The sequence below is a fragment of the Pogona vitticeps genome, chromosome 3 (genome assembly GCF_051106095.1).
Source record: "Pogona vitticeps strain Pit_001003342236 chromosome 3, PviZW2.1, whole genome shotgun sequence".
Classification (NCBI taxonomy): Eukaryota; Metazoa; Chordata; class Lepidosauria; order Squamata; family Agamidae; genus Pogona; species Pogona vitticeps.
Window position 1 is genome coordinate 75,973,065 of NC_135785.1, and position 13,304 is coordinate 75,986,368.

Consider the following 13,304-nt stretch of genomic DNA (forward strand, 5'->3'; position numbering starts at 1 on the left):
GCTCTATGGCTTGGAAATGGGGATGAGCACTGCCCCTAGAGTCAAACTCGACTGGACAAAAATTGTCAAGGGGAACCTTTACCTTTAGCTAATTAGTCAATGCAGTCCACCAAGAAAGAGGTGCCTGTGCTATCAATATTGTTGCTTGCTTGTTTGTTTTATATGCTGCCTTTATCCAGGTAAGGGGACCCAAGGCGGCTCATAATATTATAAAGAAAAGAGTTAAAAACACAGTAAGTTAAACATTAAAAACAATTAAACTATACGCTAATTAAAATACAATTGAATCATTAAAAGCAAGTGAACCTTAAAAACTATCTGACTACAAGGCATTCAGGTATTCCATCTTGATTGTTAAAAGCTTGCCTAAAGGGATAAATCTTTTAGCTGTCGGCAGAAATATAAAAGGAGCTCCCTGATCTCCCAAAGGAGAGCATTCCATAACCTGGGAGCTGCTACACAGAAGGCCCTCTCCTGTGTCCCCATCAGCTGTTCCTGTGCTGACAATGGGACCGATAGGCAGACCTCCTCTGATGATCTTAAACACTGGGATGGCTCATCTGGGGGTGATACTGTCCTTCAGATAGTCTGGACCCAAGCTGTATAGGGCTTTATAGGTAATGACTAGACTTTGAATTGGGCCTAGAAATGGACTGGTAGCCAGTGCACTTGTTGTAACAGGGGCGTTATGTACTCCCTATAACTGGCCCCAATCAGTAGCCTGGATGCTGAATTTTGCACCAGCTGAAAGTTTCTGAACCGTCTTCAAAGGCAGCCCTACATAGAGCGTGTTACAGTAATCCACGTGAGATGTAACTAAAGCATGTGTCGCTGTAGCCAAATTAGACATTTCAAGGAATGGACGCAGCTTGTGTACCAGTGTTAGCTGTGTAAAAGCACCCTTGGCCCTACCTGAGTCATGGAGGAGGAAGGCAAGAGGGGCAAAAAGGTGAGGAGGAGACCCATGTGGGAGGCTTTTATTTGGGCTTTGTTCTTCATAGAGGGGGCTTTTTTTGGGGGGGAGACATGAAGTGAGGGGTGTTTCCTCCCCCCAAAAAGTAAATTAAAGTGTAATGACATTTTTCTTCTCAGATTTTATCTCGTAGGGGCAGATTTAACCCCCATATATATTATTACATTAATATATTAGGTTAGAATTATATTTTGAAAAAGATATTTCCAGTGTGTTTTGTTGACCTCATTAAAATGCCTTTTTATGCAAGTGTGGCAGAGGAGTCATACTTTAGGTAAAGGTAAAGGTTCCCCTTGACAATTTTTGTCCAGTCGTGTTCGACTCTAGGGGGCGGTGCTCATCCCCATTTCCAAGCCATAGAGCCAGCGTTTTGTCCGAAGACAATCTTCCGTGGTCACATGGCCAGTGCGACTTAGACACGGAACACTGTTACCTTCCCACCGAGGTGGTCCCTATTAATCTACTTGCATTTGCATGCTTTCGAACTGCTAAGTTGGCGGGAGCTGGGACAAGCGACGGGCGCTCACTCCGTCGCGTGGAGTCATACTTTACTTGGCCATTATAAAAGCGAATCGTGACTTGAAAATGGTTGGGAAACATTGATTTAGATGACAATTCTATGCATGTATATAGAAATACTGTATACATTGAAATGTGCATTTAGTCACCATTTTACCTGACAGATGCACTGTAAGTGCATCTCCATCAGAACTAACTATGTACAGGAAAGCACAACATTCAATACGACTTTGCCCATGTTTACCCTGAAGTAGGACTCGCTGTGTGTCTCAGAATGTATTTCCAAGTAACTGTGTTCTGGATTGGGGCCTAAAGCTGGGTCAGTGTCACCATTCCTTATGGGACAAAGTGTGTGTACAATCATAATCTGAGAAATGTTTCTCAGTGTGACAGAAGGGACTGGGAGAGAAATATTGATAGCAAAACTTGCAGACCTCAATAAAGTGAGTTTTCCCTGCTCACAGTGGAGAAAGATATGCTGTGAATCCATGGGTTCTTGATGAAATACCTTATAAATCCTGCCCCTAAAATAAAAATTTAAAAAGCCCCAACAAGCACACGCCAATTTCACATAGTATTTTTCTTGCCAGCAAGATGCTGGGAGGGCTTTGATGTTCGCTTTCTACAACTTCCATTACCCAGGCAAAACAAAGATATATTGATTGTTTCTGTGTGGGTATTTATTTATTTTGCTTGTTTATTTATTATTTTTAGAAAATTTCCAAAGGAAATGAAAAATTGCCTGATTAGTCTCCCACTCAGTGTAAATCAAGGGCAATGCCACTAGTTTAATCAATACAAACAGTAAAATGTAAAGAACAACATAACCTATAAACTAAAATTGGAATAAAGACTGGAATTATTTATTTTATCAGGGGAAAGCAGGGGAGACTATATGAATGTCTGTGCAGAATTAGAATGCAGTTTGTGCGGAAGTCTAACTGATAATTTTTTCCTCATTTTTACTAGTCATTGTACAATTAGTATTTTCCCCTTAGGAAAGAAAGTGCCATTGTATCTAAACTAATTAATTAGGGATCAAGTCCTGGGGGAAAACAGTGAGAAAACATTTATAGAATTACCCTTTAAGTTTACAAAGAGTTATATAGGTTCACATCAGAGCTTGGAAAAGCTTTTTGGACTACAACTCCTCTAATTTCTTAGCCACTATGGCAGGGGATTATGGAAGTGTTAGTACACAGAGTAACTTTCTTTAGATCTGGTTCCTACAGCATGTTTGTGAAGTCCAGTGCAATTGATGATGTTGTGTTTTTCCCCTGTAAAAAATGGACCTTCTTGGTTCCGTGGGCATTTCTGCAAATCCATGTAAAGCTTTGTAGTTTCCCAACAGTTCCACCATGCATGAAGATAGCTGCTAGTACAGAAAGTAATCTAAATATCCCCTGGGGCTCATACAACCTGGCCCTTATTGCTGTAAGCAGGGCATGGGGGCATCTCTGAGATTCGGGGATAGGCACACCCAACCTCATGCTCAGATGATGACTGGCCCCAACTATACTGTATAGGACTATACGAATGCCATAAAAGGTGGCAGGTCCTGTTTCTTTCAGGAAACTCAAAGCACAAACTCCTGTGTGTACTTAAAACTCTCTCTTCCCAAAAGGTCTGTTCTCAGGATAAAATGAATGCTCTGTACTCCATGATGAGGGTGGGGTACAAAAATAAGAAACAATTCAAATAAATTTTCTGAATTTTTTTTATTTTGAAAGTATGAATAGATGTGGCTTTTAAAAGAAATTGCAACCAAATATTGCTGTACACTATGATACTTATGTTTCATCTTGGCTGGTGTTTCCCATTGCATGTCTTAAGTGCACATTGCCAACTTCTCAGCTGACCTCTGCAGCTGCGCTTTCAACTACTTCTTTGGAAAATGTTTAGAAACTCTTTTGGATCCAAAATACTGCAGCCACCCTGTCAACTGGTGCTGTTGACAAGAAATATGTAACTCCTCTGCTATAACAGGTCCATTTTCTGCCTGTCTGTTTCTGGACATAATTCAAAGTACTGGTTTTGACCTAAAAAGCCCTGAAAAACTTTGATCCAAGCTCTCTGTGCAACTGCATCTCCCTTTATGAATCAGTCTGAGTTTTGAGATCATGATGGGAGACCATTCTCTTCATCCCACCACCTCCCCAGGTATGAGATGGGCCTTTTGTGTTGCTGCTTCCAAGCTGTGGAATGCTTCCCAAAGGGGGACCAGGGTGGTCCCTTCTTTGCTATACTGTATTTTTGCTGATAGATAATGACTTTTCAGGTAGTCTTCCCAGCAACTGCCTACCCAACACATTTTTTCCTTTTAATCAGGGCTGCTGTATCTTCATTTTTCTTTTAAAAATGTAAGCATTTCATCAGAACTGTTTTTATGCACTAGTTCTAATGTGACATTAGTTTAATTGCTTTTTAATATAGTATTGTGATATTCTGTTGTATTTCTAATATTCTGTTGTATTTCTCAAATGGGGAAGGACGGGGTAAAAATAAAAAAAAATTAATGAAGAAATAAATGGCAGCCTTACATAAATTAATATGGTTTTTTTTTTAATACACTGTGCCTTGGTTGATACACTCAAAAAGTCAAAGAACAACAGAAACTTCTACTTCTTCAGTGTCTAGAAACCAGGGCATGATTGCTTAAAGGTTTGCATTCACATAATTTTGAAAAGGAAGAAGTTGTGCAAACGGACACCTCCTCCAGAACTCCGTGTCCATGTGGGAAACAAAGATGGCACTATAAAGGAGTGACTTGCATAAAATGTCAGCAATTCTATTCTACACCAGCCTAGGCTGGCTCCATGAACCTGGACACTGCTAGCATTAGTGAATGCCTTTATATCTGCCAGACAAAAACATACCACTTCTGAGCATACACATGGGAGAATCAAACAGGGCACACATTGTATAATAAGAGGCAAGCGATAAGCTTTATTCTGATTTGTAAAATACGTCATTCTAAACATTGGCAGGCTCATTATTATAAATGCCAGTGTGGGGTTTGTAAAATACTTTTTTTCCCCCTTTAAAGTTATTCTGGAAAATGCTACATTTTATATATTTTTCACAAAATGGATCGTAGTCTTCAGCATTCAATTATTCAAATTATTTGCTAAATTTGAAAAACAATTGTTACAAACAACCTTGTTTCAATCATTGATCTTAAACATTGATTTACTAACTCAGTGTTTTTTAATGAAGCCAAGATTAACAAGGCCTTTTACATTCAGCAAAAGAAAAAAAAAAGAAAAAAGCTTGCCATTATTTTAAATTGAATCAAAAATCAAGTCACCTCTGGTGCATGTTGAATTAATCATTAGGCTAAAATATACATAGTCCTAGGTGAACAATATTAACCTGACATACTTACAGGCCAGTCTTACTCAGAAACATGGTAGTTTCTAAAATCAATGATCTTAAAGGATCTTCCAGACAGTACTTATTTCTCTACGTGTAAGGCATGTACACTGATGGTATCAGTACAGTACAGTACTTTCTTGCTGTCCACAGGACACAAGGCTTAAATTGGTACCAATTGTGACAAAGACAGACCAACCCCCTGATTTCTGGGGTTTTACAAACCACACATCTTGTAGGGCCTTTGTCTGGTTTCTTTTGCTTTGGACAGGGCCAAAGTTTAGGCAGCAAGGGATTCCTGAATCAACTAACAAACAAAAACAAAATCCAGCATAGAGGCTGGTATTTCAAAGGGTTTAAGAGGTTTCCTTGCCGTTTTAAAAGAGGAGCTCTGAAAGACAGTTGATATCTGAAACAGATTAGCAGTGGGATGAAAAGAATTCAGATCAAACTTCCAGTGAGAATACTAGTCTATTTGGTTAAAACACACACACATACAAAAGCCAACAAAGGTTTTCCTTTTCAAAGTGTTCCTTCAAGCAGTAATGTAGGAATATTCATTTAAAAGATGCCGATTTCTTGAAGAAGAAAAAAATTGAGATGTTAGAAATTGTGTATTGTGTATTTTAATACTGCGACGCATGCCGAACTGAGAAAAGTTACTCTTTTTGGAATACCACTCCCAGAATGCCTCCGTTATCTTGCCGGCTGGAGTACTCCAAAAAGTAACTTTCCAAGCTTGGGATGGGCACCACAAGCACTGTTCAGAGACCTTCCTAACCGTCGTCGGCAAGCAACTATAGGACAGGAGAGGGAAGTAGATCGATGTGCTCCCCCTTCAAGTAACAGACAAAGCCCCTCTCCCTATACATCTGAATCTTCCCTCCTCTCCTCCGCTGAAGTTAAAGGGACGGAGACTTGCCGCGCCGGGAAGCAAAAGTGCGCGAAGCATACTGGGTATTGTAGTTTAGCGCACTGGCAACCTGAAGCTCAACTCTCAATGCCGGAACTACAAGCCCCACAAGGCAAGCCACTCTGGATGACGCACGGCTTCTCGCGCCTGGGCTTTGCTTTCGGAGAAAAACAAAACAAAAGCGAATCACCGCCCCGGCGGTTCTGCTTTGGCTTTTGCGGGCCAGCCACATGAAAGAGGCGCAGGCCGCGAGAGCGCGACGCGAGAGCGTTATGCGTGCTAGAGATGAGAGAAGTTACTTTTGGAACTAGCGAATCGCCAGCCAGAATGGCGAGTGCCCACCCGTGTTGACTGGGGAATTCTGGGAGTTGCAGTCCATTTTTTTTAAAAAAGCAACTTCCTCCCCCCCCCTCTACATTCAGTAAAAACAGGGTCGCCAACGTGCGAACCGAGCTGCGGATCTCAGCAGCAAACGCGCTTGGGTGAAATGTTTTACTAAGACGCGTCACTTGCTGAGTTTTGCAGAATAAATTGCCAGGAACAGATTACCGCCTTCCCCACTTTTGCAAGACGATTCCGGTAACTCGCTTCGGGCCCCCGTCTATCCGTAATCAAACCCCGCCACCTCCGAACAAGACTCCCTCCCCCAAGAAGTGTGCAGGCTCAAAAGCGTGCGAGGTTGCGGGTGGCCTGTCGTTCCCAAACTCCTCGCCTCGCAATGCCTCCTGCCTCCGTTGGTTAGCAGGAAGCTGCTGTCATTCTCACGACCGGGAGACACGCGTAGTGCCTCCAGCGCCCATCCGAAGGGGGCGGGCGGCAACAGCCTCTGCAGCTGGCTTTAAAAAAAAACCACACAACCTGAACCTGATTCGAGGTTGGTCTGGCCCCCGCCTCTAATCCGCTTTGGCCCTCCGACGTTTTTTTATCGAAAGTGTGCAGACTTACACTTTCGTTTCTTCTCCGGCCTAGACAAACTTTTCCTGCCTCTTCTAGGGTTGGTGCTTGCAGGTATGAGTCTAGGATCGAGGCCTTTTTCTTGGTGGTCACCATGGTTGGCTTCTCTGAGGGGAGAACGCCTCGGGAACATCTAATTAAAAAAACGCAGTCCTGAAGGGTTGGGGAGCTGGACACGCGTCTTGCCAGAAACAAACAAGGGCAAGACAAAGGAGCTCCGCACGCGGTTGCATCCTCCCCTTTATATAACACCCATTCCCCCCTCTGGTAAGGCTGATTTCTGTATGCGAGCACGGACCAGATTCGTTTGCAAGGTCGTTGCTGGTGTTCAGAGGTGGGCATAGGAGGCAGACCTTAGGTTGCACGAGGGCCGCACGACTGGTCATAAAGAATCTGAATAGTTTAGTGTAGACTAAATCTCTAAACTCCCTGAGCACGAGTGGCCCCTCTGCCTGTTTGCTTTTTTTTGTGAGAACTTTTTTGTGTGGCGGGGGAGGCTTAATTTTGGGGACAGTGAAATATAGGTAAGGGGAGCAGCCTCTCCCTTTGGCTTGGCACTTCCCTGCTTTGAACCTTCTGAGGGGGGTCAGAAGTGAGAATTGTCTCCCAGCTGGTCCAGTCCTTCACACCAGCTAAGGAGAATGGATGAATGCCTAGAAATAAGCACTGCCCCCTCCCCTCCTTCCTGTTCTAGACAGTTTGCTGCTAGATTTTAGGATGTAATTAAACTCCGTTCTTTCCCTGGGGTGGACTAGAGAGATTGGATAGATGGCGGTTGGGATTGCAGCCCATGCCTGAGGAGGAGATCAAGTGATGGAGGGGAGGTGGAAATACCCATCACCCGTGCAGGTATTTCACCCCAGATAGTGACTAAATCAAAATAAGTAAACCAGGAAGAGCAAAAGACAGGGGCTTTCCTGCTTGCTTTTATCCTGCCCTTTGAGATGAGACACTTTTGGGGACAAGAGAAAATACTGTACAGATCTCTTGCCGATCTGTGGCAGGATAGTGTAGGCCAGTAGTTCCCAACTTTGGGTCCTCCAGTGTTCTTGGACAAAAACTCCCAGAAGCATTCATCACTAGTTGTACTGGCCAGTATTGCTGGGAATTGTAGTCCAAAAATATCTGGGGATCCAAGAATGGGAAGCATTGGGTAGGCCTTTGATGCTGCCTGGCCAGAGATGGTGAGCAATATTTTTGTTCAGTTATATCCACTCCATGAGTGTTGCTCTTTTCCATTCTCTAATACAGAGAAGGAGGAAGGAGTCACCCCCACACACACACACCATTTAATTCTCACCCAGTTGGTTGCTTTTCTTTAAACAATAAAAATGGTTTGGTTAAGCACCCTTTTTGGAAATCTCTTAGCTTCCCCCCTCCATTCCTCTTTGAAGGGACAGAAAACTGCATCTTTGAAGAGTGTTTGGTTTCAGTTCAATCCCACCCCAGCCCTGGCTGTCTCATTTCCCCCGAACTACCGTTGGTTTTCTGTTTGTTTGTTTTTTCTTCTTAGCTCTGTTGGAGTTGGTGGTTTTGTAACATGCTGTGCATTTCTCTGGTGGAGGACTGGAGTGTCAGGCTGGGGCAGTCCAAAGAAGGAGTCCTCAAAAGGAGAGCTGTGCTTAAAGAGCATCTCTGAAAGTTGACTTCTTAATGAAAAGGGCCCAGCAGGGTTGCTTAGAAAACAAGCAAGCCTTAAAAACACACACAAATGCACACATACAGATCTCCCTTATCCATTGGCCTCATAAGTAAGAGGGAGGCTACATTCATTTTGCTCTTTTCCAAAGAGAAGACTTGTAAAATCTGCTTCACCTGTCTAAAATGGTCCATGAACCAGTTGCATCTGGCACAGGTGTTTATTATATGACATGGTTAGGTAATCGTTCATATTTGTGCAGTAGTAATAATAAGTATTAGTACTAAACAACTAAACAACAACATGCAACTTCCTCTCCAATCCCTCATATCTAGAAATAACTATAGAGAATGGAGAAGTAGATCCTTGTAACTTTCACAGTTGTCTGTATTAACACACAATAATGCAGGTTTTAAGCTAGAATGGAAGAAAGGTTTTACAAAATATAGCTCACTGACTTTGGATGGAAGGAGACTGGAATGCCACTGTGAGACAAACAAAGGGAAATAAATTCTTTTTAATATCCATCTGGATCAGAAATTTTTTAAAAAGTATGCTAATTACATGAAATGCACATTGGGGCATTTAACAAAGTTCTAGTAATTTTGGAGGAGGTAGCGGTGTTTGTGCAAGCTAGTTTTGGCTGAAGAAGCTGAAAACAGCTGGAATAACACCTGAAGCCACTAACAATTATTTCTTATTATTATAAATTAATAGTTAATTTGTGCGTAGAAGTTACACCTGTATTGTGGCTTTTGAACTTTTGAAGTTTGTGGTTTCGTTTTAATAAATATTTTATGGTATGGATCGGAGATAAATTAAGTGTAATGCATACATTAATTGGAACAGGATTATTCTGTGCTGTCCATGCATCTCCAAATTGTAGTGTTGCTTCCTTTAAAAAAAAAAAGTATCAAAATATAGCCTGTTAGCAAAACATTCTGTGTGGGTATAAATTCTATGGTTCTCACTCAGTATGATGAGCATTGGTTTCTTCAAGCTCCTCCTGATATTTATCACTCCATTCAAAGAATAAAGACATACTGCAAGGCTCCACTGAACATTATTATTATTAGCAATCAAGGCAATTCCATCTTACGATGACTCTTCCCAGGGTTTTCTCGCTATAGAGTACAGTACAGTACTCAGACGTGGTTAACATTCACTTCATCTGGAGGTGCCCTGGCGCTGTGCAGCTTGCCCAAGGCTATACAGGTTCACTTTTTCTCCAGCAGTCACAGCAGGGAATCGAACACTTAAACTCTGGCTCCACAGCTGGGTACTCAGCTCACTAAGCTGTTCAGCCACCTCATTGCACATTTGAGAGGATTTAAATGGCAAGCCGTGGCCTCGCCAACAATTGCTGCCTCTTCTCCCATTTATCCTGTTCCTATGCCTTGCCACAAGCTATATGTATGGGAACCTTGGTTTAATACTCTGCTGTGCAGTGAGTGCTGTTGCTTCTGATGGGAGATGGAATTCTGTAAGTCTTGTTGAATGTATGGCACTCGGTCCTATACAGAGTAACGTTTCTGTTTGTGGGGAATAACGTGACTGTTCTTGAACTGTTACTTAGATTAAATCAGAGGAAACCTTGTAAACTGAATTTCTGGGTATCCCTTATTTTCAGAAAAGAAATGGGGAGATCTGTAGATAGTTACCAGGGCAAAAGTCCTAATGAATTTGGTGCCATTGACTTTAACTGTGGCCAGGACTGTATACTAAAATCTGAACAGGGTTTTTGCACTAATAATAGACAGTATGCTAAGATTCATGTTGTGAATTTGGAAGAAAATGCATTTAAACCAGGGTAGACTTGTGTAGTGGAAATGAGTTTACCTCTGGATAAACTTTCCCTTTAGGTCTTTCCAAGCCCATTCTCAAGTATTCCTGTACTTCAGTGTAAGCTTGCATCAGATTTTGGCAAAAAAATTTAAAAAAGAATAGGAATTGCCATAGGATTGGGGATGAAACTGATATGTTGCAGGGGCTGTGCAAGATTTTTAGAAACTGGATGTACAAGGGAATTCAAAATGCTCTAATGTTGGCCTGAGTCCTGTTACCTAAATGTGGAGCCATCATGCAAGCATCGCTGCTGCTCTGGCAGGCTTCCTGTCATGTGTCCACTCTTGTACTGGTTACAAGATCAGCTGAGCTCCTGGTCATATTGTAGGAACCATGTTGGAGTGTAGAGGGCCCTTGAACAGTGATCATTCTGTACTGTGTTTAGGCAGTTGGGCATTGGACATTAATTGGCAGTGTTACAACTTTAAAAACAATCCCCTGGGATTTTTGGGGGGCTGTATCTTATGCTTACTCATTTTCTGTATATAGTTAGCCAGAAGCTTTGGAAGTGTAGTCTCTTAAAACATGGTTCATTTGCAGTGATCCCTCCTTTCAAAACAAGTACATTTTTAAAGGTTCCGCTGTAGCTTTTATAAATCCAAGTAGGTGTGCTTGTGAGCTAGCATTAGCAACTTTTTATCAGCAGCCTGATCCATGACAAGTTAATTACACCACTTATGCAACAACAGCACAGATGCTCTATAGGAAGCTATAGTAGTTATACTGTAACTTGTGTTGCGGTGGCTACTTTATCTCATGATAACTCTGTAATTAACTTGTCACCACTGTTTAATGCTTAACGTATGTAGAGAATCAGTTAATGGCATTACTAAAGTGATAGTAGCCTGGAGGAGAAGCTCATGCCCACTGGGAAGGCTATCAGGGATTGTTTAAACACAAAACATCCAGGCCTGACCTGGAAAAGCATGAGGAAGCTTGTTCCTTCATTTAGGAAGCATTAGACAGAATTTTAAGACTTGTTACCGATACAGATGGACCAAGCGGTCAGCAGTATTCTTAGAAGCATAAATTTTGGAGTCACATTAATTTCCAACTGCAAAGAGCAAAAGTAAAGCAGATGCTTTTTCACCTAAGACAGGAATCCTACCCCCACTTACTTGGAAGTAAACCCCATTTAGTCCAATGGTATTTTAACTTCCGAAGAGATATGCCTATGGTTGTGCCATAAATGAGTTCTACATTCCTGTAGAAATAGTTTTTCTTAACGTTACCATGCATGTTCCTGTATGGTTAACAATGTTGTTCTTTCTGAACAATACACAAGTACAGTACTCCGTATACCACCCTAGAGACTACTAAACTAAAAGATGGCCCCCTAATGCATGTGTTGAATGTTAAAACTTAAGTTATACAGTAGTAGTTTCAGATCAGAGCTGAATCGTAGTCTCATGGGATCCAAGTACAGTTCTTTGCCACACCATTCTCAAGAATAGAAAGCCATTCTGGCCATGATGCAGCTACCCTGTTTCCCCGAAAATAAGACCTAACCGGAAAATAAGTCCTAGTATGATTTTTCAGGATGCTCGTAATATAAGCCCTACCCCCAAAATAAGCCCTAGTTAAGTGAAACTCCGCCCTCCACCATTGTGCATCATTGTGTAGCAACCAGAAGATGACATGACTGTAAAACAAAACATCCCTTGAAAATAAGCACTAATGTGTTTTTTGGAGCAAAAATTAATATAAGACCCTGTCTTGTTTTCGGGGAAACACGATACAGTATTTATAATGAGATTCAGTTTCTTGTTGATGTCCATGAACAATGATGAATTTGCATGTTTTGAGAAAACTTACAGAGCAAACTATAGCCTTGATGCATCATAGATATAAATTCTGAATGACATGTTTGTGAACACATCATGTACTTTTAAAGATCTCTTGTGCTAGAATAATTTCCTGTTTGTAACACTTGTGTAGTCAGCAGAGATCCAATGCAGTCTGTATTGCCCATTCCCAGAAGTCGAAGGGTGAAACTGAATGCACGTTCTACCAATAGCACAACTCGTAAAAGCAAGCACTTGTTAAATCTATTTGTTTTTATTATAGACATCGATCTGCCAGTCGCAATAATGCATTTATGGACATTTTTCTGCAAGCGCAGCGCTGGTGGCAGTTTTTACTGACAAATTGAGTCATATGGACAGTAGTTCAAAATAAGCTTACTTTATTGACAGATTGTGCAGTTTTCTAGTTCACTGAGTGTTCTTAAGGTATCTTGACTGGCAAAAATAATATAGCAGAAAGGTAAGACAAGTGGTCTAATTTTTGAAGGGTGGAATTTATAAAATACGTTGAATGGTGAGCCATGTTCCTCAGTTACTTAAGTTGTTGTGAACTTTTAAAGTATAATTTCATTCAGGTGTGATATGAATGACGATTACGTAAGCGCTTATAGTGTCCAAAATCATATTTCATCTCTTTTAGGGCAGTGGAAATAAATGTAGAACAGCTTTGCTGTGAAGTTTAGAAAGTCGTTAGAAGATCTTTGAGAGTACTGTGGCAAGTAGCCGTGGTTGCATGTCTTACAGAAGTCTGTCTAATCTTCTTTAAGGTACCTAAACGTATGGCAACTATAAATGCAGTGTCTTTCTCCCCCCTCTTCTATAAATAAAAAGGTTCCATATAGTGTACAGTTTCCTCTTAGGAAAGGTACACTGTAAACCTTGATTTTTAAAAATGTTGATTTTCTGTACCTTTTCCTTTTTGACATGGGATGACCTGAACAAAACTTGGCATTCCAAATGTAGCTGCATGCTATGATAGTAACTCTTTTTTTGTCATAGAACTCACCCATCTTAAAAACAAACAACCCCCACATCATTGCTGGCTTTTCATTGAACTATAGTAAGGTTTCTGTCTTCAGTTCGTCACCACCAGTTCAGACCTATTAGTATATATATATTTATTTATTTGATTTGATTTGTACCCCGCCCATCTGGTCTACAAGACCACTCTAGGCGAAGTTTAGGAGTTCTAATGGATGTTGCTTTGCACTGATAGTGAAATAAAGTAACTTTATACTTGTGTACATTTAAGTTTGTCATGATGTGTACAGTATTTTGTAGGCA

The 13,304-nt window shown here is 41.3% G+C and overlaps 1 protein-coding gene and 1 long non-coding RNA gene across 6 annotated transcripts in view; one reads left to right on the forward strand and one right to left on the reverse strand.

Moving 5' to 3' along the window:
- LOC140705938 (uncharacterized) overlaps positions 1–12,820 on the reverse strand; it is a 46,922-nt gene extending 34,102 nt beyond the window's left edge. The window contains exon 1 of the long non-coding RNA XR_012085571.2: positions 6,723–12,820. This is a non-coding gene — a long non-coding RNA (uncharacterized LOC140705938). The remainder of the gene's footprint in view (positions 1–6,722) is intronic.
- MGMT (O-6-methylguanine-DNA methyltransferase) overlaps positions 6,191–13,304 on the forward strand; it is a 257,333-nt gene continuing 250,219 nt past the window's right edge. Inside the window, exons 1-2 of one of the 5 annotated variants that reach the window (XM_072995405.2) lie at positions 6,704–6,785; positions 12,661–12,787. The gene's annotated coding sequence lies outside the window, so the exon portion shown is untranslated. Of the gene's footprint in view, positions 6,786–12,660; positions 12,788–13,304 lie in introns of all 5 variants that reach the window. The other 4 variants (XM_072995404.2, XM_072995402.2, XM_072995403.2 and 1 more) reach the window with 4 other exon arrangements.